Source organism: Calidris pugnax, unplaced genomic scaffold, assembly GCF_001431845.1.
Source record: "Calidris pugnax isolate Ruff unplaced genomic scaffold, ASM143184v1 scaffold38, whole genome shotgun sequence".
In the NCBI taxonomy this organism is placed as follows: domain Eukaryota; kingdom Metazoa; phylum Chordata; class Aves; order Charadriiformes; family Scolopacidae; genus Calidris; species Calidris pugnax.
Genome location: NW_015090995.1, coordinates 4,705,184 through 4,730,881, shown reverse-complemented (window position 1 = coordinate 4,730,881; position 25,698 = coordinate 4,705,184). Strand labels below are relative to the sequence as shown.

General features: G+C 42.2%; 1 long non-coding RNA gene across 10 annotated transcripts in view; it reads left to right on the top strand.

The window, feature by feature from the left end:
- LOC106895721 overlaps positions 1–25,698 on the top strand; it is a 45,125-nt gene that overhangs the window by 5,387 nt on the left and 14,040 nt on the right. For 3 of the 10 annotated variants that reach the window (XR_001413485.1, XR_001413487.1, XR_001413484.1), the window contains 9 exons: positions 3,811–3,885; positions 4,265–4,337; positions 10,533–10,628; positions 14,992–15,084; positions 19,549–19,679; positions 21,719–21,844; positions 22,995–23,130; positions 24,778–24,927; positions 25,521–25,678. This is a non-coding gene — a long non-coding RNA (uncharacterized LOC106895721). Of the gene's footprint in view, positions 1–3,810; positions 3,886–4,264; positions 4,338–10,532; positions 10,629–14,991; positions 15,085–19,548; positions 19,680–21,718; positions 21,845–22,898; positions 23,131–24,777; positions 24,928–25,520; positions 25,679–25,698 lie in introns of all 10 variants that reach the window. The other 7 variants (XR_001413492.1, XR_001413491.1, XR_001413490.1 and 4 more) reach the window with 6 other exon arrangements.

The window sequence follows — 25,698 nt, the reverse complement described above, 5'->3', positions numbered from 1 at the left end:
GTTTCAATTATTGCATTGATTTGCTTATTACGTGTTTTTTTTCAGCATCGCTAGCTCAGAAATTGTACCCAGATTCAATACAGCATTTTGTTTTAATTTGGGGAATCACTGTTAACTTGTAGGAGTTAATTGGCTTGTGAAATCAGGGCATTTTCCAAGAACCTTGTGTTTCTATAATGTGGAGGTTTTTTTAGAAGCAATTCACAGTTGCAAAGAGAAGCTGGCTCCTGTGACCAAAATACATGCTGGTATTTTATATAGTAGGATGCAAAAAAAGAACACAAACTTCATAATTTCTATAAGCAGTCCTTGAAAGAATTAATTTTAAGCCAGCCAGTCACCAATGCTGAGTGGCACCATGCCCTGGTTTTTTTAGGTTCCCTGGTGCAGTCTGTAGTTCTAAACCTGCTGGAAAACATTGGTATCATTGCATCTGATCACAGGCAATGTCTTGTGGCCACCCAGCCTTCCCCAGCTGTGTCCTGTGCTCATCTTCGCCTTTTTTTTTTTTTTTTGCAGCTGCATGGCTGCAGTTGATCTTTGCTGGCCTGTGATTAATTAGAAATTCCCTCTTGCCCCATTTTTCCCTTTCTCTGTTGCTTCCAACTGATGAACTTGCCATCTCTGCTTTCGCTCCTTACTTAAGACTCGTTATACTTGCTGGTGGTGTTAGAGAAGACACAGCTCAGATTTAAAGGCCCAGTATGCCAAGGGCTGGAGGGCATTTTCAGTTCTAAGGAATTTCCAGTCTCAGGTGTAAGCCAGAGTGGGCAGAGCAGCGAGGGTAAGACTGGGTAAGTCAGTCAGTCAGACTTCACTGGGCAAAGTCCTTCCAAAGTGCTCCTCCTCTTCACCCTGCTGAAGTTGAAGATGTGATTCCTATAGATTTTCATGACAACGTAGTTAAAACAACACTTTTGAAAGCTTCTTTCCGTGTTGATAACTTATATTTAGCCAACAATCTCAGGCATTCAAACCAGGGACTTGCACGTGGATGTTTGACTTGCTATGAAATTCCTAGCGATTTTATCAAATCCTGGCTGAATATCCCCCAAATATTTCTCTGTAGAACCATACATGGGAAACACGAGACAGCTAGAGGGAGGGCACCAGAAAAAGGGTAAGAAACCAGGAGTTTGTGCAAACAAAAGCCGTGCTTGCTCTTCTGCCGCGAGTACAGCAGAGGGAGCAGAAGGCGAGTGGGAAGTTGTCGAGCCCGGCACTCGGGGTAGGGAAATTCGAGGCAGTGCTGCTTGTGGCGAAGATGAGGAAGAGGAAAAGGGATGAACAACAGGTAAAATCAGAAAATAATACATGTTTTATGTACTTTTAAAAAAGGCCAAACACCTGGACAGAAATGCAGTTCAGCCAGAGCTGACTGCAGTGCAATAAAGAGAAAGGCTGTGCTTCAAACTTACAGAAAATTGCTGTACCATGGCAATTTTAAACAGATTTTAATTTCTCTAGGATTGTATTTCTTTTGGAGAGCTGTTGTGCATTTATGTGTGTGCATTGCACAAGGATCTTAACTAACATTGCTAAACCTCTGCATGTAATGGCAGGGAGACCAGAGGCTGGAAACTGATTTGCATGAGTATGAAATTCAAATTGTTAGCGGTATTCTTGTGATGTATCTGCTGTAACTGGTGTTTGCAATGTCTGAAAGCAGATGAAGGCCATGATAAACATGGTTACCCCCGGGGATGCCTGGCTTTCCACCCATCCTTCAGGGTGCTGGATGCTACCCATCCTTCAGGAGGTGAGTGCACTGCAGAGATTCAGCAGTGACTCTTGCAGGAAGGCAACGCTTTGTCCCTGCTGCTGATTTCCACCTCTTCTCTGGCTGAGCTGCTTATGAGCCACAGCATCAGCTAGGACTAGCCCAGCAACAATTAAAAAAATATCCTCTTGCAGCTGGATAAAGTTCACAGCTTGGTTCATCACAGCACTACAGGAATGCCAGGACTGTTATGGCCCAGGCAGATACATGAAGGGGGAACAAGAAACCCAGGATGGAGAGAGGGTGTTAGCACTGGTTTAAATTCACAGCAAGCCCCGGGCCAAGTGCCTTTTATGAAGTTGGTGCTGAGCAGAGCTTGTTCTGAATTAGAATTTATGTTAAAAATGTTATCCTCCCTGGAAATACAAAGCCCACCTTCAGCGGTTTCCCACAGCGGGAGAGAAATATAGTTTAGAAAGAAATATTTTTGTTTTGAAATTTTCCGAAGAAAGCTGAGATCAGACCTCCACCTGGCAGAGCTGGGGGACGAGACTACTTTGTCAGAGCTGCAGGACCAAGGCTAGACCTCTTGCACCACGGGAGGCTGGAAAACCTGGGAGAGGAGTTAATTAACCATCTAGCACAGAGGAATGATCTTGGTGCTGGGAAAAAAAAAAGCTATAAATAAAGGGAGCTGGTCAAGAGGAATTAGGGAATTAGGCTTGTCAGTGAAGCAGGGCAGGCAGCTCTGCAGTGGAAAAGCATTGTGGTCTGAGAGGCACAAGGAGGAAAACGCTTTCTTGAGGTCCTTGTTAAGAGACAGTGGAGTTTGGCAAAGGTGCTCTAGGAGGTGGGACGTGCCACCAATGTCCTGCTGGGTGCCAGAGATGATGGGAAGCAGTGACTCTGAGTTAAGGGCTTGCCATAGATGAATGAAGAAATGCAAGTCATATTCTTCAAGAATTGTACGAAAGTTGGTGAAAAGGAGAAAGCTGAAGTACAATAATGCGATTTGGTGGAGTTTTAGAATGGAAAAATATAATTTCTCTTTAGCTAAAGTGTTATAGTGGAGCAGAAAGTCTGAAAGATGAACTTTTAAATAACTTTCGGGGAGGGAGGAGAATGTCCAGAGTCCTTTACTGTTTCCTTGGTTGCAGGTGTGAATATTCAAGGTCATATAAGACAGTGGGGTATACACATTATATTAAGATTACTAAAGCCCTAAATACTTACTGGCATCATCAGGACCCTTTAGAAAGCCTGAAAAATGTGGAATTATTTCCTGCCATGGAAGAAGGGAAGCCCTTAGGTCCTGTAAAAGTCCTTTTCAGATCACTGTCCCTTGCAATATTCAAGAGTGAGACCAAGGCGATGCTCCCGTTATTTAAATGCCTGCTGCTCTCTAGAGGATGAAAATATTTGTGGTGTAAGAACGTGTCATGGATCCTCTTTTCTTTGTCCACGTTCCTGGGTGCAGTATTTTTGCACTTTGAAGCAATGAAAGTTCACAACAGAAATGTTCAATTAACTGTTAAACACTCTCATCAATTCAGGGATCATTTCCAAATCTGATGGATGAGTTCAAAAAATTCAATTCATTCTAACCATCAGGCGGAAAAACAGTTGAACTCCTGAGGAGAAAAGAGCAGATAAATGCTGAAATGAACTTGCATATCTTTAAGAGTTACAGTGCACCCGAGACATTGAGTTATGAACATGAAAACTTCCCAAGTGTGTACTGTAAGTGGAATAATAATGGGCAATGTCTCAAGCTAAGTGTTTTCTTTTTCTGACTTCATTTTGATCCAAGTTTAAAAGGCATGGCATTTGTGTTTGTGTACACATGCAGAGAGTCTCATACCATGCGCAATTGAATTAGCTTCTAAGACAGTAAATAAAAAAAGGAAAATACTATTAAAAATACAAAGTTAAAAAGTATGCAAATATTCAAGCTCAAGAAGAAAAAACTGAAAGAGGATTTCATGAAGTGAGTAATTTTTAGAATTCTCAAAAAGCATGACATTTTAAACTTAGTTTATTTGGATAGTTAGGATGTATTTTGGATTTTTAATCAGTTCTGTTTCTCACAGATGCATCCAATGGATTCATGTTGCAGAAACTTTTGAGAGAATTTCTAATCAATGCAACTTGTAAGCCACTGAAAAGTGAGTAGAAGCAAATTGCAATTTGCTGCTTTAAAACAGTATGACTCTGTTTTGCATCAGCAGTGCTCTTAAATTCACCGATTCTATATTTTATTAAAAATAGGTTATGTAACATGAAAAAGCCATTATGGAGTATATTTTACTGAATCCTATTACAGTTTCCTGTAGTTCTGCATTATGTATAAACAGACTCAATTATACTTCCACAGATTTTTAGACTCTGGTTCCATTGGATTCCATTCAAAACTGCATTTTTGAATATGATGAACTATGAATTATTAAAAAAACCCAACAACAACAAAGCCAACAGTATTGCACTGATAACAATGGAGCAGTCTTATTCCCTGCTAATATCCATACTACTTTTCCTAATATCCAGAATTTCCATAGCTGAGCTGTTTCCATTGTGATGTGATGGATGGCAGAAGTGATCTACTCAAAAGAGCATAGAGGTCAGTATGTTTGTTTAAACAATCATTTTAATAGTAATAATTTTAATACAAAAATGTATCAGTTTCTAAATGGATTCCCATGAAGACAGTGTCCATGTTGTGCTTGGGTTATATAGAAAAGGTCAGGAACTTGGAAGAAAAGGAAGACTTATTCTTCCCATTTTGTGGAGGGAGAATCCTATCATTAAGATATGAAGTGACATCCAGGTTGACTTGGGAGGTAAAGGAACTGTGAACTGAGCCCAAATTTAATAAGTCTTGGAGTGCAATTCCACAATGCAGCTGAGCTACTAAAACTCCCTTGGAAAAGGGAGAACTTATTTCCTCTCATCCACTCCCTGCTGCTACTGTTGGTGTTGTCTGACCATTCACTGAGCCAGGTCAGGGAGTCCAACAAGCAAAAAAACCATCTTGCCCCCACTCATGGGAGTGGGAGAAAGGAGACGGGAACACCACTGGATTCTCCTCACTTTCTCCTGCTGTGGCCTTTTGAATTACTGTAAAGATCTGATAATGTTGTGTGAGCCTCTGTCAACGCCATAGTCAGATGATGTATCTGATCAAACCTCTGGCAGCAGAGGTCTGAGCACTGAAAAGGGATCCTGCCCTCCTCTCCACCACCACTTCTCTCCTTGTTCTGGTCTGTTAGGGCCTGGCACACTTCCAGCCTGGCTGCTTGGATTTCACCACTAGCTCAGGGTAATACATCAGCAGTGAAACGCAGATGGGGTTTCTCCTTATTCCAGCTTGGTACTGTGAAATAAGTAAAGTGTGGGTACATGGAAGTAAATGATGTTGGCAGGAAAATGTTGTGTGTGGTATATATGTATCACTTCCTACCATTTGTCAACTCGATAAAATAACAAACTTTATTAGTTCACCCAAACCTAAGTACTAAAAATAAACATATCAGCAACAGTTTCCTTAGACTTTACAGAATAAAAACCTTCTGTTATTGACAGAGCCTGATTTTTCCATTTCCCTTAATTCGCTAACCTTTCTTTACTGCCCCACTTATTAGTAACACTTACTTTTGGGAGATTGTAATGTTGCTGAAAGCACACAAAATGCAATTCCTCTAGCCATTAATCCTTGTCTTGATGCTACCTCCACAGTACAATGCCTCTCTCTCTTACCCCTGGCTTTTTTTTTCTTTTTCTTTCTCTTTTTCTTTCTTTTTCTTTTTTTTTTTTTTTTATCCCCTCTGTTTACCCCAATGCAGCCACTCCACGAGGTAATTCCTTTTGTGGCAAGCTTGCCGCAAACTAACTCCTATTTACACTGGCTGCAATTTTCAATTAAAGACAAGAACTTAACTTCAGCGGAGGGTCCTATAGAAGCTGCAGAGTCCAGCACTTGGGACTTCGAGTTGCTTTCCCAACTTGAGACTTTGAAGTCGGGAAGCATGAGAGAGTGCCTGGATGAGGTGGTAAAGTGTTTTTCAGAGAAGAGCTTTAAAGCAGAAAACATGTTAACCCAAGGGTTCCGTGGTTAGGGAAAAACAAAAGGTAGGAAAACAAATTGCATGCAGAAATGATGTCTAGGCCTGGTACCCAGAAGCATGATTTAAGGCAAACAAGTTGCTGAATTACCCTTTGTACAGTATAATGATGTCAGCGACATAAAAACTGGACTTCTTTTAAAGAATACCCCTAAGGTGTCCAGTCTAAACCAATTAGGCTTTAAGCAGAAGACTGTGAAATGCCACTTAACATGCTGGTTTTAAGCTTATAAAAACCAACTGTAGTGAGAAGGAACTGTAAGCTTTTTGTTTTGCTAAATGAGCGAGCCACACGAGAAATTATAATCAGGCAATGAGACGAATTTCAGTGTATAAAACAATTCCCCTTACAGTTTCTCATTTAACTCCTATGTGTATTGGAATAGTTTAGTAGACTGTGAATCAGCTTTTTATTAGAAAAGTGGCATGTATACATGTGCCATTTATTTTGTCTGCACCTATCACACTACGTCATAAAACCGTCAGCCAAGATTTTCTGGCTGCGTGAAGTAATACGTGTCGTACAGTGGACAGGAAACCATCCTAACTATTTTTGATCCTGTCAGCCCCCCTCTTACAGAGATGCACAGCCATAGAACAGCTATATCTAAACCAATATTTTTTATTTTTTTCTGTCAGCTAATCAAACTTAAAAAACCTTACATGTTGTCTGCTAATAAGAACTAAATCATGTCATAACCGGTGGATAAAAATATGAGTGGCACACAATTAAATGCTCTATGCATTTTAACAATTTTCATCATTATTTTGAAGTAAACAAGGAAAACGGGGTCTGAAAAGTCTTAAATCTGAATTAACTACTTTTGACAAGTTTACATGAGAGACATTGAGACTGTGTGTACTACTCGCTACTTTAAGTTTCCTCCTGGCTTTCTGTTTGAAAGATTCCAGCCAAAGTTAAATCAACCCACCCTTTGCTGATTTCCAACATTAGACATGTCCCCAGCCTTTTTTTTTTTTTTAACCTTGCTTTCAGGCTGACTTTCTCCCAATTGAAATTCAGTCCCTGAATGGTTGGTTTTTTCCTTGCTTCTAAACGTTGATAAAAAAGGGTTTTCTTCACTCCCTCAATTTGATGTGACAGGGCCCTGACATGAATAATGGACGTGTTTCTTTCACAGGCAAATCAACTTAATTTAGCATGCTTTTATACTTTCAATAGCAAAGCCACAAGCCTGTAAATTCCATGAGATCCTTTAGGTTTGCAGAAATCTTTAGAATTAGCAGAAAATGTATAAAGTAAACAGCACTTATTTTGTCAAAATACTTGAATAACTTTTATGCAGGAGTTAGAGATGAATATATCACTTCCTAATCAGATTGTGATTTACATGCAGTTGAGGATGGGCTGCCCAGGCTCAGCCTGCTCTTTTGCTAAGGGAGAAGAGAGGGATGGGAGGAATAAATCGTCACAAATATTAAATAAAACTAAAATCCCAAACTCTCTTCTGAAGCTGAAGGAGAGAAGTGGAATTAGAAGAAGAGGTTTATGCAATAGAGGCTATGTCAGGAGAACCCTGTTCTGTGCCTGTCTACCTGGACAATCATTCTGGGAGGAGTTGCTGTTTTCCACAGGGTCCTGCTGCCCAAGCGATGTGGAGAGAAAAAGAATTTTATTTACTGTGTGCACAGGAGGGTGAGCGACTAAAACAATCCAGGAGTTTTAGAAAATAACCTTCGTGTGGTCAGCCATGTGCACTGATAGGTTATACATGCGTTGATAGCTATTGTTTTAGAGAGGTCAAACTTAGTGCCCTGTGTAGCTGTGATGTCAGTGTTTTAAGGGTAGCAGCTCCATCTCTGTCTACATGATGCTGGAAAAGGTGCATTAATGAGATGCTATGAGATTTGCTTTGTGTTGAACAAGCAGCAGAACTCCTGTTTGAAGTGTCAGAGAGCAACTTGGAATTCCTCCTTGGTTGTGTGGTTTCAGGATGTACCAGAACAGACTGGTACCTCCTTTTTGAGTGATTACTAATAAAATGCGAAGCCAATGAGCGCAAGGGTGAGCTCTGCTCTTTTCCCCTACAGAGCTCCAAGGAGAGGAAATTAGGGTAACTTTCTCAGCTTGCCCTTTTCACCATTAGGGCTCATCTGCCAGGCTTGCTGCTGGTAGAAAGCAGCCTGGTAACACTATTAAAGGAAAACAGAGGTTAATTCTATTGTCATTACTTATTATCGTAACGTCAAGCAACTGTAACAGCTCATTCATCAAAATATCCTGGTAGCGTTGATAATAGGTTAGTTTGAGGGGTAAAAACTCCATTGATAGAAATCATTCTGTTTGCATAACAACTGTTAAAAAAAAATCCCTCATTTTCTTTGCAGTATTAAATAATTAAAATAGAAGCTAGTTTAAAAAAGGATTTTCTCAAATGAAATGGCACTTGACTCTAAGCCATCAGCCCGGGTAGGAGAAAAACTGCCCATGCAGATGTTGTGCTATGTTCACCCTTGCTTTGCTAGATGAAATCAAGTTCCGTGGCTAACGGGATCCCACATACCTCCAGGTCTGTCTGTAATAAGTAGTTAATCAGCCAATTAGGGGAACCAACAATTACAAATTGGGAAGAAGAGAAAAAGGAAAGAAGAGAGGGGAATGAGTCAAGGTAGGCTGTAATCCCTTTGAAAAGGTTTCTAACATTAACTCCTAAAGAATTATGTTCTACCATACCTTGACTGATTTGTTTTCCCCCTTACTCCCCCTTCCCCTTTTCCTACTCATTGGGTCAGTTAATTGGCTGATTAACTAGCAATTACCTCTGGGACCAGCTCTATATAGGGTCTTTTTTAATCTAGAATTTTATTGACAAAAGCACCAGAGCAAATTCATTTCTGGTGTAAGCTTGTTTGAGTGAATGGGCTGACACCCAGGACAAAGTTGATCCATTGTATCACGGGCACTGTGTTTTTGAAGCACTTGATTAACTCAGGACTTTTAAAATTACATTCCTTTTCTGCAAAATCTGTTCGTTTTGGTTAGAAGAGGGAACAAGAGCTTGCAAGGGAAGTCAGTCAGACGGCCAATAGCTGTCTGAAGCAGCAATATCCTTCAGTCCCTGTAAGGATAAAACAGCTAAACAGGGTGTCACCTCTCTTCTCTCTCAGACTGACACTATTGCAGTCTTGCTGGCATGGACTTTTTACTTTACTTAGCATTGTCCATAATGATTAATTGGCCTAAATTCTAGTTCTTATCCAAACAGCAGCCCCGGAGGGTAGGGGACATCTCTTACCTTTGGCCACTAAGCCTGGTAGGTACAGTTGACTTCCCCAGCTAGGGGAAGGTGTGCCAAACAGTAATTGGTGACTCAATGTAGTGCAGCTCAGCTGTACCTGGTCCCTTCCCAGTCTCTGTTTGGGCCGTCTTTTATAAGACTTTCCCTCTCCCTATTTCTAGCACTTCTGCTGGCTTCCAGCAGCCCTACGAAGGGTATTTTGTGCTGTGGGAATCGAGCCCAGTGCATTTACTGCAGTGCTCTAATGACCAGAAAACTCAAATGGGATGCTGCAAATAGAAATCCTTCATTCTTGCCTATGCCTGTGCTGGCTGGAGGGTGGAGGGACCGACTGCTCCTGGTGTTTCCTCAGGCAGCTCTGCTGGGGAAGGAAATGCTAAAGGGGATGGACCTTACACACGGTTACCAGGCAGTAGGGAAAGCACGATACGGGAGGGGATGGAGAGCCTGTTTTGGGAGAACTCAGACCAAAGAGCCAACTCTGAACACTGGAGCCAAAAGGCAGAGGATCAGATTATTGAGGGATCTGGCAAATTCCCTAGAACACTGGGACCTGGCAGGAACATCCCTCCCTGCATGAAAGGGGCTCTGTATTTTACAGTTTCAAACAGTGGGTGAGTTAAAGATAGGGTAGCCTGGGAACAGAACAACTTGAAGACAAGTAATGTGGTTTATCTGTGGGTGTGGGGAATGGAAGAAACAATGTCTTTTTCCTATGATATGCAAGGACATAAAATCCTGCTACTGGGTGTTATTTCCTAGGCAGGCAGGTCAAACAGTAACAGTTCTAGCAGCAGATCTGTAGCTGCCATCCTCTTTGTGGTGTTACAAATGCCGCAAGGAGCGGTGCAGGTGGGGCAACATAGTTTTGGAGGTTTAGAGACAAAACCCAGAGATGCTAATCATAAAAAATGACAGTGGATATTTTATAGAGGTGGAGGGAGACAGAGGTGGGAGATAGAAGTGCCTCCTGCCCATCTGCAGCTATGCAGCTGCCCAGAATCAGTGTGCAGTGGTGGCATCTTCTGTAGCCAGCTCTACCAGCTGGAAATGTCACCATTTCTAGCTAGAGGTCACCTCTGCTTGGGAGTTCACTCTCAGTCTTGTGTTGAGAATAGAATGTAAGCATTTTCTCGCTTCAGACAAAATTTTCCAGGCTAACCCAAGCTATTTTGTTAAAAATGCTTAAAATATGCCATCCAGGGTTTGTCTGGAGCATTTTGAGGGCACTTAGAGAAACCATCCCACAAATCCAGCAAGCAGCTGGGCAGTGGTGACTTCTGGACTGGGGCAACACCTGCCTGCAGAGCGGACATCTGCCTGCGTCTTCAAGGGCTAAAGAAAGGACAGGGGGTGGTGGCTCCTTCAGTGCAGCATAAGGATGGGTAAAATTGCCAGAGGATATTATTAATGACTAGGATTTTGCCTTTCTAGCCAAATCGGCATGACCCTTTCCTAGAGAACTTGAGTTCAAAGGACTATCCCCTCTCACAGACTGAGGCCACCGGAGAGAGCTGCGCCTGAGAGCTGGTGAGTACAGCACTGCTGGATAAATGGTCACTGTTCTGCTTCTGTAGGAAGCTGTTCTGAGTAGGTACTTAGGCTATAAGTTTTACAAGTCCCTAAATAAGATTGGCATTTTTAAAAAAGCCTAGTCCTTTCTCTTTCAAAGTTCCGCACTGTAGTATGCTTGAAATGAGAGGAGTTTTGGCCTGGAAAAGCAAAGAAAAAGAGGAGGAGGTCACTTCTCTTTTTGGCAATGAAAACATGCTATCTGGTTCAGGGAGCAGCTGAAAAAAATCAGTGGGAGGGCAGTCTTATCATAATTGGTCTCCTTGCAAAAGAGACTTGCTTTGCTGAAAAAAAACCCTGTTATACTCATAGTGATAAGAAACTTGCAATGCAATTACAAGGGTCTGAGGGATGTGGGCACCAGAGGGAGATACTAGCTTTGAGTATCACTGAACTAAATTCAATCCTACAAGATATTTTTGAGCCTGACGAAACACCTGATACCTGCTTTATGTGTTTATTAGAGAGTAATTCATTTGTGGTATGATAAAAGTGACAAAACACATTCCTCAGATCTTGACAAAGCCAGCACAGACTTGTCACTCTGGTGGTCACAATTCTGGATTCCCTGGAACACAGTTCAACTTAAACTTAGCCATTTAGTGGTGGTATGAAAAGACTTGGTGAAGAACATACTTCATCCTGAGCCTGTAGAGGTCTATAAAGAAAGAGGTGTGTGCTGTTCTGGACTATGCACTTAAACATTGCAATTCTTCCGTCCTTGTAAAAGGAAGGAGGGAAACAAACAGGGAGTTTGTGTAAAGTACTTAGTAGAAGACAACCTGAAGAAGGGACTGTTAGTCCTCTGTAGCAAAGAAGGACACCATTTAGGGACTTTCCATGTCTAGGAAAATGCATGCTGGAAATGATAAATAAAAAGTTATTTGTTACAGCTTTTCAAGCTCTTGTTGTCATAACAAGACAACAAACATAACAACGTATGACTACAGTTATCATAACATAACAACAAAACTGGACAACTTTAGTCATAATCACAGTGAAAAGGTGCAGTCAGTGTGTTTTTGAGACTTGCTTCAGAAATAAGGATGTGGTTGCAGTATTTCACTGAATTTCACTTTTCTCCACATGGCTGTTTCTGTTGTGCTTTTACCACGTTACTATTTCTCCCTCTGCCTAAACACAACAGATGGTCGGGGTGGTGGTCACTTGGGTTGGGACAGCTTTCGTGGGTCATCAATTCAACCTCCATCTCCTGGAAAGGTGGTGGTACCTTTCTAAAGTCTGTCCTTGGCAATGAGGTGGGAGCAGAACTTAGCAGAGGGCTAAGTTCTTGCTGCTGAAGTGCACACGACATTTTGCAATCATGCCCGACTCTCTAACTTAGCCCTTTTTGCCCCATTTACTCTCCAACTCAGTGGTAAGAGCATGACTTGTTCATCAAACCTCCTGATTGTTTCTGTGCATGAATGTTACCAAGAAGAGAGCAGGCAGGTGAGCCAGAAGGGAATGGCACAAGGTGCAGACACCAGCAAGGGAAACAGCAAAGATCTATCTCAGTTTTGGTCTACCAGCTCTTGCACATCTGCTTTTAAGATTTAACTCCACATGAGTCATGTTTTCAGTAATCAGTTCTGACTTTTACAACCCAGGGTTTGACTGTCTGCACAAAAGCATTTGCTTTTTGTTCAACAGAAAATGTACTAAAATACACTTTAAAGTTGTTGTAGATTTTTTTTTTTTTTTTTTAGTAGGGAAACATTAGGTAATTAAGGAAATCATGCACCATGCCATGTGGAGGCCTCCTGACAAATACAACTTTGGTGGCCATGACCCTGGCCAGAGGAAGAAGGCTGTGATGTCACCTCATCCCCAAGTCCCAGTTTCACGGATAGTATCTCTGAAAGGAATTGTCTAAAGGAGATTGTTCCTTATGAAAAGTTCACATGATGGAGTCTGAAGGGCTTGTTTCACTTGAAGCCCAGCAGGACAGAGCTGTTTGGAAAGAAGCATTCAGTGTGTTCTGTTTTGCTGAAAGCTGTCACAGTGAACAAGTACTTAGCAAACAGCATGAACAAGGATTTGAACTAGAAAACTAGCAGGGCCCTGACAACATTGTAATAGTGGGCTTGTCTGTTCAGAGCCCGTACAATGATGCATGGGGGCATGAGAAGGAAAACAGGAGAACTAGGTTTTTGCATTTTTAATTTTTTTTTAAAGGTAACAGTTTATCGTTGCTCTCAACTTGTTTGTATTATTGTGGCTGCCTTTGGCATCAGTGGGAGGGGAAAGCATCCTGGAGGGAAGGGGCGCAGGGCACAGGCACAGCCCAAAGGGTGAACTGATCGATTAACTAAAAAGCAGTCAGTTCTTTTCCTATTGTCTTGATTTGTAACATTTTTACTTCTGTTATGATGGGCTGACTGTTTAAGCTGTCACCCTTTACATCTCTAATCCACATTTAGCAGTGAAGAAAAGCTGTCTGAATCCCAGTCCAGAAATGAAAGAGAACCCACCAGACCACACCTTTGACAACAAGCTGTTTCACCCAAACACCCAGCTGCTGACACCACGCAGGTATGGGAGACTAGTGCCTGTTAAAGGCTCCCCTCCCTCTCTCCCATCATACAAGAGACTATTGAAGGCAGCACAACATCAAGAGACATCAAATGAGTAGGACATTAGAATAGGATAAACAAAAATCTTTTTAGTTTTACATACATCCCGCCTGGATGCAGTCCTGAGTAACATGCTCTAACTCTAGGCAATCCTGCTACAGCAGGGGAGTTGGACTAGATGATCTCTATGGTCCCTTCCCAGGTGAGGAAATAGCAGTCATTTGTGTGAATATGGCTAGCAATTCAGGACTTCGGAACACATGCTGCATGAGGCTTGTTTCAGGATAACTAGCCTGAGATGATGACAAGAGATAAACCTCACAAGATTCAGCAATGACATCTCTTTAGGAAAGCTCAGGTTTATAGATTTTGTGGATATGGAGACAGGCAAACCCTTACTATCCTATGATATTCCCATATTACTCCTTTTATTTCCTTTCCTAAGGGAGCTGGGCTGCTCCAGCTACTATCTGTACTGGCATCATCCCTTCCCTCCCAATTCCAGTAGTGTAGATGGAAACACTTGCATCCAGTACATGGAGGTTACTGACCAGCATGTCCTTCACACTGACAACATATCCAAGAGTCCTGACAGATGGAAATTCCAATAAAGGCATCACTGGAATTTTAGAAAAATTAATAGATGACACAAAGATGGGCATCTCTGTGCACCACTTTCATTTTGTTTTCACCCTCAAGGAGGTTCTGTTGGCTTGAACCACTTCAAGACCTCAAAGCTGAAGGAGTAATTGGGATAATGACAACTTCTTTTTAAGATCATAGAGTTTAGTTCCACTACTCGTAGCAGTAGCTAAACAGAGCAGCACCCTGGATCACCAGCAGTGGGCCAGGACTCTTCTACCTGTGCAGAAATAACTAAGAACATACAACACCACAGTAGTAGATCTTTCTTTTTATTCCACATGCTTCTAATGAGAAATATTTGCTCATGAGTGCTAGAAGTTATGCACTGGCCTTCACATGCATCCTGCCTGTTGGGTTCTAGATCACGTTAGTAAAAAATTGGAGCAGGCTTGGTGTAGCTCCACAAGTTATTCATACTCCCATGTAAATTTGTGCACATGTGGAGTTGTCCTATTGATGTTGTTGTGGAAGAGGAAACTTTGAGGCCAAATTTTAAAGATATTGAACAGATAATAGCTCTGCTACATTTCAGTTGGAGATGTAATTGCTCAGTACTTGTGATTCCCTCATTGATATGGAAAAGGGAGAACATCTTCATGCTCAAGCACTTAAGTCTGTTTCTTTTCACAACTTGGGACCACAATGCTGCATAATTCCTATTGAGGGCACTGGGAGTTTTCCCTACATTGTAATTTGAGGTATTAAAGTCATTTTAACAACAGTCAGTAACCAATCATTAATCCTGTTAAAGAAAAAAAAAAAATATCCAAACCCACCAGAAATAAAAGCCCTCTGAAGAGTCCCAGAATATTTACAAATCAATTTACTATTACTACTGATGTCTGTTTTAAATGTAATTATATGAAATCATACTTGACATTAATAATATTGTTTTAATGTTTTGCCTTAAAATGCTCGTTGTATCCTATGCTTTCTAGTTCACATTCACCTGGTAAATCCAGTGATAAACAATCAATTTCAGGGTCAACCAGGTGTGGAAGTTAGTCATATGACTTAGACTGTGTAACTGTGGCTGTATTTTACAGGACCTCATAAATAACAACCGGCTTATGCCTGTTCTTTGTCCTTTAAATTCATAGAAGACCTTATGTAGACACACAGAAGAAAGGAGAGTAAGAAGAGGAATGTACTCCAGATGGGAGAACTTGAACACAGAGTTATCTACAAATCAGGTAGTGCATTTGTTTATGCTGTGTAGAGGAACTTAACTTCTTTGCTTAATTATTTTTTCCTTAAAAGTGAGTATCAGAGATTTCAAGTGCAGCTGTAAGAAACACAAACAAGCGTTGTATTCATTCAGCTGAGGGTTTCTCCCGTTCACTCCTCTGCATTCTCTCGTAACTCTCAAAAATGAGAAATGCACGTTTCCAAGCGGGGGGATGAGGAGGCACCAGGATTGAGCTTTTTCTATGCAACCCTTGCTTTTTCACGATTCATTAAACCCTTTCTCCCTCGCGTGTAATTGGACCCCTCTCATTTACATGCATAAGGGATGCATAATTCTGAGAGAGGTACACTGGTCCAAAAAAAAAAATATAAAAAAAATAAAGAGGAGGTGGCTCTTGGGCTAGGGTGCAGGAGACACGGGAAAACTTGGCAAGAGTGACCCACAAAGCAGCATTGCCTCTCTGGAGGTTGTGAGCTGGTCCCGCTGCGCGGAGCCGGGGCTGTGTGGGGATGTGAACTGCTGCTGAGAGGGCTTTGGGCTGCCTCGGCTGACCCCACGGCCGGGGCTGACTTCAAAACCCATCTTTGCAGTGACCTCAGCTCCCCAGAGAAGTGCTGCTCTGTGTCCGAGGCAGCAAACAACTCTGGATCCTCTGCAAATTGGCACCGGATGAATTAATTAATTAATTAATTAACGCTGGGAGAGTATTCGGTGCTACAGTGCAGGCTGCAGGGCTTAAATCCCAGCCGCTGGTGCTGAACTGGCAGTGTTAGGGAGGTGGAAGGGAAGAGACTCTGCTTCCCCCTGCACGGCTTAAATCCCAGCCGCTGGTGCTGAACTGGCAGTGTTAGGGAGGTGGAAGGGAAGAGACTCTGCTTCTCCCTCCCCCTGCAGTATGGAAAAGAATTCTTGATATCCAATGCATTTTTCCTTGCAAGACAATGATGTCAGATGTTTAATAGCCTTGTTCCTCCAGTCCATGGTGGGGAAAAGCGTTCAGCAAGAAGGTGAAATGTTTTAGTTGGCTTTTTACTCAGTTAAATTTTTACCTAGAAACCTGCATCCCATGTTTAGTAGATGCTGCTCCTCTCTTCTTTTGCACAAGCCCTCTTTAGCTCATCTTTACGTAGCTCTTAAAGTTGTTGTGCCAATGCTGAGCTATGTCAAAAAAAGCTCTAACATTCTGTCGTCCACTGGTAACTCCTGACTCCTCAGGAAGATGAAGATATAAAGAAAGCTTGTTATGATCCAGATACCGAACAACAAAGCTTATTTTTTAAGCGGTGATTTTGACTATATAATGCATTGGCCAGACTGTGGGAATCAGATTAAAAAAAATGAAGCAGTGGTACCTGCCCTGCAGGAGAAGCACAGCATCTCTGGGAGTTCCTGCTCTGTCCTGCCCGGGCAGCTCTGCCTGTGGCTGTGCTTTCCAGCACTCCCTCGGGGGGAACAAGCAAGAATTATTCTTTTCCTGGTACAAAGAAGACTAGTGGCAATTGCTGACTGATACTGTGGGCATAGTATAAATGCCTTCACATTTTGGGTGAGTTTGTTGCAAGAAGACCTCCAGTGCATGGAGCCTTAGTAATTTACTTCTGGATACAGCAGTTGGCTTTACATGTCTTAAGAGATGATGCTTAAAGTGGCAATAATTTGGTAATTTTAAAACCCTTAACAGAAAACAAAAGAATGTGGTATTACATATGGTGTAGCCCATAGGATTGTGTCTATTGTTAAGTGTCAAAACTCACTTCAGTTTGTTTTCTTTTTTTTTAAATTATTTTTCTAATTCTTTTTGATAAACTAATTGAGTACATTTGATGGGAGAAACTATTTAAACACTATCAGGGATGATATTTGTTTGCATGTTCTCGATGGGAAAAGTTTTTAAGGAATGAAATACAAATCTGTACATAAATATATTAATGAGCGTTTCTTCTAAGCTCTTACTTTATATGCTCAAGCCCATCTTTTAGCTTAACTTCTATTTAAAAAGTTGAAAGAAACTAGGAAATCCCCGCAGAGAACAGGCAGCCACACTTCTGAATTTCAATGTGTCCTTCTAGATGAGCGCCTTTGATTTTAAATGGTAACGTTGTTGCTTTAATCAGGAGACAATCCTTATATATTAGTTGTACTGGCCTATGATTGTAAGAGCTAAATGATACACAAAACTGGATACACATCTTTGCAGGCCGATTAATGGGGAGGACTGAAAGCAAAAGTAAACACTAACCTTACAAAATAAAAGAAGTTAAAAGATAAGTGTTAAGGACCTTTTTCTTTTTGGAGAATAAAACAAGATTTAGTAGCTTTCCACTTAATTTAAATGAAAAGAATCGCTACCTTACATATTGCACTGATAATGCGGGGGAGAGCGAAAACAAAACCGTCTTTGTAGCAGTGACACCTCCTATAGTTGTTGTGAAGAAACTTTTCCCCTTGGTATCTGCTAACCAATTCTAATTAATGCTGCACATTCCTCCACTGAAATCATTTAATGCATAACAAGGGGGGTTAAAAAAAAAAAAAAAAAAAAAAAGGAGAGAGAGAGAGGGAGAGAGAGAAGAAATTCTCAATGCTGATGATTGCCCTGTTCGAATTATGGGAGTGAAAGCCCGGGCCCCCTAACCTACTGTCTATAAAGCAGAGCTTTGAAAGAGAGCTGCGACCTACAAAAGCTGTCAATCTCCCTTGCCCCGAAAGCCTGGGTTCACATGGATTCAAGTGACAGCCCTCCTCCCCCGCACACAATACATCAATCTGTCTCTCCCCCGAGCACCCACAGCCCATTGTGCGAGCCGCAGGTGCCTAATATAGCACCCATGGCCGCCCCCCCGGCCCCCCCTGAGAACCGGCCGCCACAAAGGGGCCCGGGCAGATGGGCAGGGCGCTGACGGGAGGTGGTTGCCACACCATCCCTCACGGGTTTAACCTTTTTTTAAATTTTTTTTAATTTTTTTTTTTGGTGTCTCCACTTCAGACCTCCTCGCCTTTGGTCACCCACCAGTGGCGAGGGCTGGGGTGGGGTGTTTGGTGCTCAGTTTCCAGCAGCTTGAACGCTGAGGGACAGGGCTTTCTGAGGGATTGGTGAATACTCTCTGGTGCAGTCATCTGTAAAAGGGCTCAAACTCTCTGCCTGCCATCCTGATGGGCAAAGAAACCCTGGGAACATCGCTTTTCTGAATTACCTGCATCTGTTTGGTACAAATGCCATGTAGGCAACCCAGCTGTCCAGGCGCTGAAGGACAGTCTTAGAGGTCCATGCTGCTGGTGGCCTTAAGAGGAACTGACTGCCTATTTCATACTGGGCTTTGGCCAGTGAAGTTCTGGCCTGTAAGAGTGTCCTAGGTTTTCTGTAGACCATGAGAAAACTGCTTTGTCACTTGATGTCTCAGTTGTCTCTGTGTAAAACAGCGTGAAGGTTTTTCTCATCTATCCACTCCTTTCCTTGTTGATAGAAACTGTAAATTTGGGGAGATGGGAATGTGTGTGTGTGACTGTACAACGCCCAGCACAGGAGGACATTTCTGCTATAAAACGTATTAGTGGCAAAGGTAATGTAGATGATGAAGACATCCTACAAATGCACTGTGATAAAAGCTGCACTGGTTCATCTTCTCCTGCTTTTGATGCCTGAGCTGTGAATGTCCCCCCCCGGCATTATTGAGTCAGGTTTGGAGAATCCAGAGGACAGCCTTGGAGCTTAATGTGTCAGGGAACTGCATAAGGAAACTGGGTGTGGCTATTAATTATTTTTTTTCCCAACACTTATAGCACAGATCTTCTATTCTCATGTCTTTCAGTGGAAGTACATAGTCCGCTCCCGAGTAAACCGAGGAGCCTTGTAAGCCCAGAAGTTACTCAATAACCTTGCCTTTGCTTAAGTTAAAATTTGCATGAAATAAGCTTCTGTCAATTCCCCTTTTCATGTATCAAAACCGAACAAGCCAGCAAACAAAAAATAGCGGCATAAGATTGACTTCTTTAAGTTCCTTTCCAGATCATTTTGTTCTAAAACGTCCCAGCAAGTCTCCCTTTCTCATCGCCAGTGACACAGCTCCACCATTTCAGAGCTGCCCCCTCACCTGTGGGCTTTGGTGGGTGGTGGGGACATCCCCGAGCTCAGTAGCAGGGCTGGTACAGCAGCCTGCCTCCTGCAGCACCGAGTTGAGTGCAGGCTAATTGCTGGAGTATTTCCTTTGCTTTTGGTGAGGTTTTGCTTCAGTGATTGCAAATTAAAGTGACACTGCAATTCAAGTCAGCACAATGAAATGATGCTCTTGCTGCTTTGATCTTGGTCCTTAGATAGATAACTCCTTACAAAATAAAAAAGGAACTGCTGACTAATTTGGTACTAAGCATCAGTCGGAGATCAAGTATGTCGAAGTGCAGAGCCTGCTTGTAGGTGTGGTGATAACATCTGTCGGTGAAGACAGGTAAAAATTGTCTGATTCTCCTGCAGCAGCCAAGTGTGTTCCACTTTGCTACCTGAAGAGCTACATTTCAGCTTGCGTTTCAGATGGATGTTTTAAAACCACCAGCCAGAACCAGGACTGAGAGAAAGAGCAGCCCAACCCAGCCCACTCCAGCCAGGTGAGCCTATTGGCAAAATTGTTCATTTTGAGGAAAAAATCCCAGGTGTAGGATGCCAGCTCTGTTGTAGCGAAGCAAGAAGCTGAACATATGAACAGCAATAGTTCTATGGCTGTTAACTTCTTTTTCAGTTTGGACTGATGCAGCACCTTCAGGCAGATTTTGAGGCTCCTGCCACAATATATGACAGGAGCAAATTCAAACTGGCATTGGCTTGTTGCAGCAATTTCTTACAGTAGGAGATCAAATGATCATGTTGTCTGATACTTACAGTTTTCTTTGCTTGCCTTCAAGGCTAGATGAGAGGATTATTCAGTAGATCAGAACACGGGGAAAAGCTCAGGTGTTTCAAACAGAACTTTATCTACAACAGGTTCCTATTGCTGGCAATAGTAAAATTTCTCTGGCTTCAACTGTAGGACCAAGCCATTAAATTGGAGGCTTACAGCAATTCTCGTCTTCGTTTCTGAGAATGTTGCTGTCAAGTAGCAGCTTTTCTTTCCTTTTCAGGGGCTCCAAGTAACTTGAAGATTCAGTGTTTAATGTTTAATATAGTTCATTAAAGACCAGGATGCCCAATCTTTGCTGGGATAGGGCAGTAGTTCAAAACAAAAATTGTCTGAGTAGCATCATACTTCGCTTTTCTTTTGACCTCAGTCTTAGCTTTTAATTTTTTGTGGCCACAAATTATATGTAAATTTTTCCCTGAATCCAGCAGTTCACCAAATATTTTAGAGAGGGACACCCTTTTGCTTTGAACAGGGGTTCAACTAGGCTAAAAAACCTGACGCACCCGACCTCTCAGTCATGGTTATCTGCACAAAAAGCTAGGGCCTGACCATCCTGGCTAAACAGTGCTCTGAATCAAGCTTTGTTTTCCTGAACTTAAACACCTTAGGAGAAATTTAAATCTATGCTCAGTAGGGGAAAAGGAAGTCTAAATCTGACACCTCTCTTTGAAGGTAATTGTGATCACTGAGCAATAAATAAAAAACATTAGACTAGCTCTTCAAAGGACCTATCTGCTTCTTTCTTATATAAGCAACCTCTTGCACACACACAAGTTAAAAATAAAAGCAACAGCCTGGACACTAAAATGAGCTTAACTCATCTGAAGTACAATTTGCAGTAAGGAAACTGGAACGGAGCTATAGAAGTGATTCATTAGCCATATATTCAGCTCCAGCACAGCGTTGCAGACAGTTACGCTGGGCCTTAATTGCTTCTGTTAACATCATATTCTAGAGCTCATTAGAGATAAACAATGTGTATTAATATAATTCAGACAAGAACTAAAGATGAAGGTGGAAATCCATTTGCTGAGATGGCCATTAGTCAATTCAGAGCTGCTGAATGATGCTTAGATTTGAGAATCTAATATGAATTGGGAGAGTCAATATTTCATCAAGCAGGTCCTCTCATCTTCCTGTGAAAAGTTCTTTGTCTAAAATAAGTTACTTAATGAAAAGTGCATGCTTGAAAAAGACACATACTAAGTACTGCCCTAGTGGTCGGTCTCCTCAACAGTTTAACTGATAAAGAGTGGGTAAGGCCAGTTTTGGGGTCTGATAGAACCTTGTCCATTTTAGGAGGATTGTGCTGCTTGTCACAGTGGTATATTTGGCCCAGTGCTGCCAACTTATGTGTTTCCAAATGTAGAGAATTCTCAGCCTCAGTTTGATTTTCTGGCTCCGGGTGGGTTACTAGCTTTTTTGTAAGCAACCATACACTGGGATTTCTCCTAATGTGTCTGACTGACAGCACAATTTGTTACTCCTCGTTCTTAATTCATAGCAGGGAGATGACACAAATAGCCTAGCACCACAGCTATGAACGTGAAATGTGCCAGTGGCACTAATAGTCTTCTTCACACTCAGAAGCTGCTGTAGATTAAGTTCACCTGCTCCCTCCCCACACACCATTTCTTCTCCCCCGTCTTCCAGCAAATGTCCTTCTCCCCTGAGAATTCTTGCGAGTGCCAGCAAATGTCCAATTCTTTTTATAATTTTGCACAATTTTTTTTTTTTTTTTTTCTGTAGGATAGAAGACCCACATTGCTGGCATCCTGTGCGATCTGAGGAACAAACAGGGAGTGGGTGCCACAACTACGCAAGCAGCAGCTTCAGTCCTGCAGTCCTGGGGTTGCTGTTCCCAAGTCTGGAGAGGTGAGTCCCGTCTGGCCATCTGCTGTTTGTTCTCCCAAGTAAAGGGAGGGAGTATGTCAAGTAAAGTGGGGAGATGGGGTCCTCTATTTGAATGGGAGCCCAATTCTGGTGTAGAAATTTGTAGGAGGATCTGGAACATCTTGAGAGACTTCAAAGGAAATTGAAAAAAGGAAATTGAAAAAAGGAACTTAAAGTCTTTAAGGTTAAATTTGAGAAACTACCTGGTTTAGTTTACTTAAAAAAGTAGTGGAGAGGTAGTTTGAGTATTGAGTTACTTATAAAACAGGAGATCTGGAAAGGCGGCCTTCCTATGTGTGTTTTTAAAAGGTCTAGCAAGATCTAACAGAAGTGGAAATTTGCCACCTTCAGTGAAGATGCCTTCTCTTACCAACACAGGGAGTGTACATTGAAAGGTCTTGCCGGGGTGAGCTCATAGAGTGTGATTGTAGGGAATACATCTCCAAGATATACTTTATTTAACTTCTGGAAAAAATTTTGTAATCTGTGTATGCAGGAAGGGAGAGCAGATGACCCTTGAAAGGTCTTGCCGGGGTGAGCTCATAGAGTGTGATTGTAGGGAATACATCTCCAAGATATACTTTATTTAACTTCTGGAAAAAAATTTGTAATCTGTATATGCAGGAATGCTGCCCATCATACCCTCAGGACCCAAACTTCTATGAAAGTTGGAAAAACTCTAGAAAAGCAGCAGGAAGATCTGTGTGAGATTGCATGTGATTTCTCTAGACAAGTTTCACATATGAGTTGCATGTCCCCCAATAAACGAACCTCTATTTCTCCTACTTTTTTTTTTTTTTTTTAATTGTGGCTCCTGCAGGAATAACTGAACAATGAGGGGGTCCTCCTTGCAGGGAGAAGGGAGAGAAAGGGGGAAAAAGGAAGGATAGTGGGAAGGGAAAGGGGGACAGGAGGAAGTGGAGAAAGGGGGGAAAAGGAGGAAGGGGGGAAGGGATGGAGAAAAGGGATTGGGAAAGGGGGAAGGAAAAGGAACTTTTGCCAAGTGCCTGATTTCCAGCTCTCTCTCTATTTGTAGCCGGGGAGCGCCACCTGCCGCGGGTACCACACCGAGAAGATGCTTTTGGGGCAGGCAGGAGCTACCCGTGATATTTTAATTTTACCTCACCTCCAGGTTTTTTCAGCCGCTCAACTCGAGGCTGCAGCTCAGCTAATGCCCTCCTTAGCTTTCACCGGTGTTCAGGGTGCTACAGGAGGAGAAGAACTGATGGGATTGCTGCAATTTGTGTCGGAAAATGAAATCACTGTATGTGAGTCCTCGCCTGTTTTGACTTTCCAAATGTGAAGATAATTTCATTTTATATTTTATTTTACAATTTTATATTTTATTTTATTTTTTGAGAAGCAGCACACTTTCAGATGTCTATAATATTGACATCATTCAAACCTGTATGATCTAAAATGAGCACTGAAGACACAGTTTTGATATTTCGTAACCTAAGCCTTTAGTGGATCATTTCAGCAGATAGAGAGCAGCTAATCGCCACTGTTAATCTAAAGAAAGACTTAATTTACAGCAATTGAGGGTATTAATTTTCTGTTTCAAACAGCGAATGGCAAAAAAATGATCTGTTAAAAGTGATCTGTCTGTGAGTCAGGACCCTCTCTGCAGCATATGGTCTCGCAAACTGATTTGATCAATGACTGCCAGAGCCCTGAGGGCACTAATAGGTCTTAATGGCCCTGAACAGCCTCACCTGGGGCCTGTCCCTCACACTCCGCCCATGGGATCAGGAGCCAGTTTTAATCTGGGCCCTGGACTTTCAGTGTCTGCTTGAGCTGCTTGCAGAAAAGCTTGTCTTTCTGCAGGAAAGCTCAGCTACAGCCATGCCTTGGCTGTCATTGGACCCTGATCTGTGGGTTCATGTCCCGGATCGTTATTGGATCTGTCTCAGCACTGTGGCTCTGCCTGGACATCCCAGAGCTGTGTCTGATGCTGGATATTTCTGCTGGACCTGACCCTGAGCTGTGGATTGACCTCCTAAACTTGACCTTGGACCTGCCTTATCACTGTGGACTTGTCTGGTGATCCAAGATCTTGATTGAACCTGATTGCTCCCCTGGCCTGCCCTGCTCCCTCCCTGGGGGTGGTGTGGGTCCTGGTTGCTGAGGTCCTGTCCTGCTCGCTGGGTTATCCCCTCGGGTCCTGGCTCCCATCCCTTGAAGAGCAGCTGTTGCCTGAAAATGATCTAACAGCTGAGCTAAAATAGACCAGTTTATAGCTGCTATATGCTAGTAAGTCTTAGCAGAGAACAGGATGACATGAGTTCTACAAAAAAGAAGAGGTATCTGCATCATGTCAGACAATTGTAAAGAAGGAGAAGAAACTGTACTTCTGAGGTACAGAATAGCTTAAAAACCCCTTTCCCTTTCTAACATTTTCTGATTATTTCTTTCTAAGAAGATATCATACTTCCATGAGTATCTGGAAGAGGCATCTTGCAGCAAAATGAGATTATGAGTCCATTTCAAAGAAAAGAATACTTTACAAGGAGATCTAGGGAGAAATGTGGGTCTGGAAAGTGGTGTGCTCAGTCTCTAATCCTGCCATCACTGCAGACTGGAAATCACCTGCCGAATGTAGCCCCAGCAATGATCAGTTTTGCTGATGAGAACAAGGTCCTGTTCCCCTTCTTCCTGGTGCAGGAAAGTGTGGAGATGAGAAGAGAAGAAACTCTTCCAAAAGCAATACAGAACAGAATACAGCAATATAGGCATTTTTCAATGCATTGCACTGGATGTATGTGCCAGATGGCATCCCACAGAAGCTGAAACACCATTTCCCCATGTCAGTAATGCTCACATCACTGTGCTTGGGTTCTCCATAATCGACTCCTGCTACTCTTACAATTTTACAACATGCTATATAAAATTAACACCTATTCATTATTTTACAGGGGTATACTTGAACAACCATGAACAGGAGAAGTCTGGATTTCAGAATGACTCTAAATACTCTTCGTGGTGATGATCATTTTGCTGCTCATCCTTTTTGCCATCTTAGTCTACCTTTTGGTTCACAAATGGCTCAACAGGAGGAGAAAAAGGTAACTTCTAGAATTCACATAGTTTATAAAGCGAAGCAGCTCCAAATGTTGGCGTCTTCCTGTTTTCAGGCACTTACAGGCTGCTTCATCATCCATCCAGAGCAAGACCCACAGCTGTACAACTGCATTCTGCTCAATAGTTGGTATACAAAAGAAAGATGGGCAGAAAGTGACAGCAAAGCATTGATTTAAGTGTAGTATCTCCCCTCATTTGAGGCAATGCTGAACACAGCTAAATCAGCGCTGGTCTCTGGCTTCCTCTGCTGCAGTTGGGTTCTCACGCTGAAGGCTGGTAGGAGCACAACTGCAAAGAGAGTAATTCCAAAGTTGCTCAGAGTATTTATATTACCATTACCTGTATTTCTAAAGCTTCACGGAAGGCTTACGTTCTAAGGAGTGACATTTTAACCTTTTCTAAATGCAGCAATCAGACCAAAGGCTCAAAGTCTTGTTATTCTCTGAGGGCATTTTGTTGGCCAAGGGAACAAGTGAGAGCTGCTTACCATGATGTGCAAATGGGACTGCTTTCAGACTAGCACAGTATGGCTATTGAGTTCAAAAGGCCAAGTAAAACATCTCTGTACAATTTTTAGGTCTCCACAGAAAGACATTGGTGCACCTGCTCCCCGGACTGCTTCCCACTTCAGTGAAGTGTGTCTGAGTTTCTCCAGAACGAAAAGCTCCAGCTGAGGTCAGTCCCTTCAAATGAAGTCCTCTGTCTTTGGATAACATGAGAATGAACTAAAACATGGTAAGGCACTTTTTTTTTGT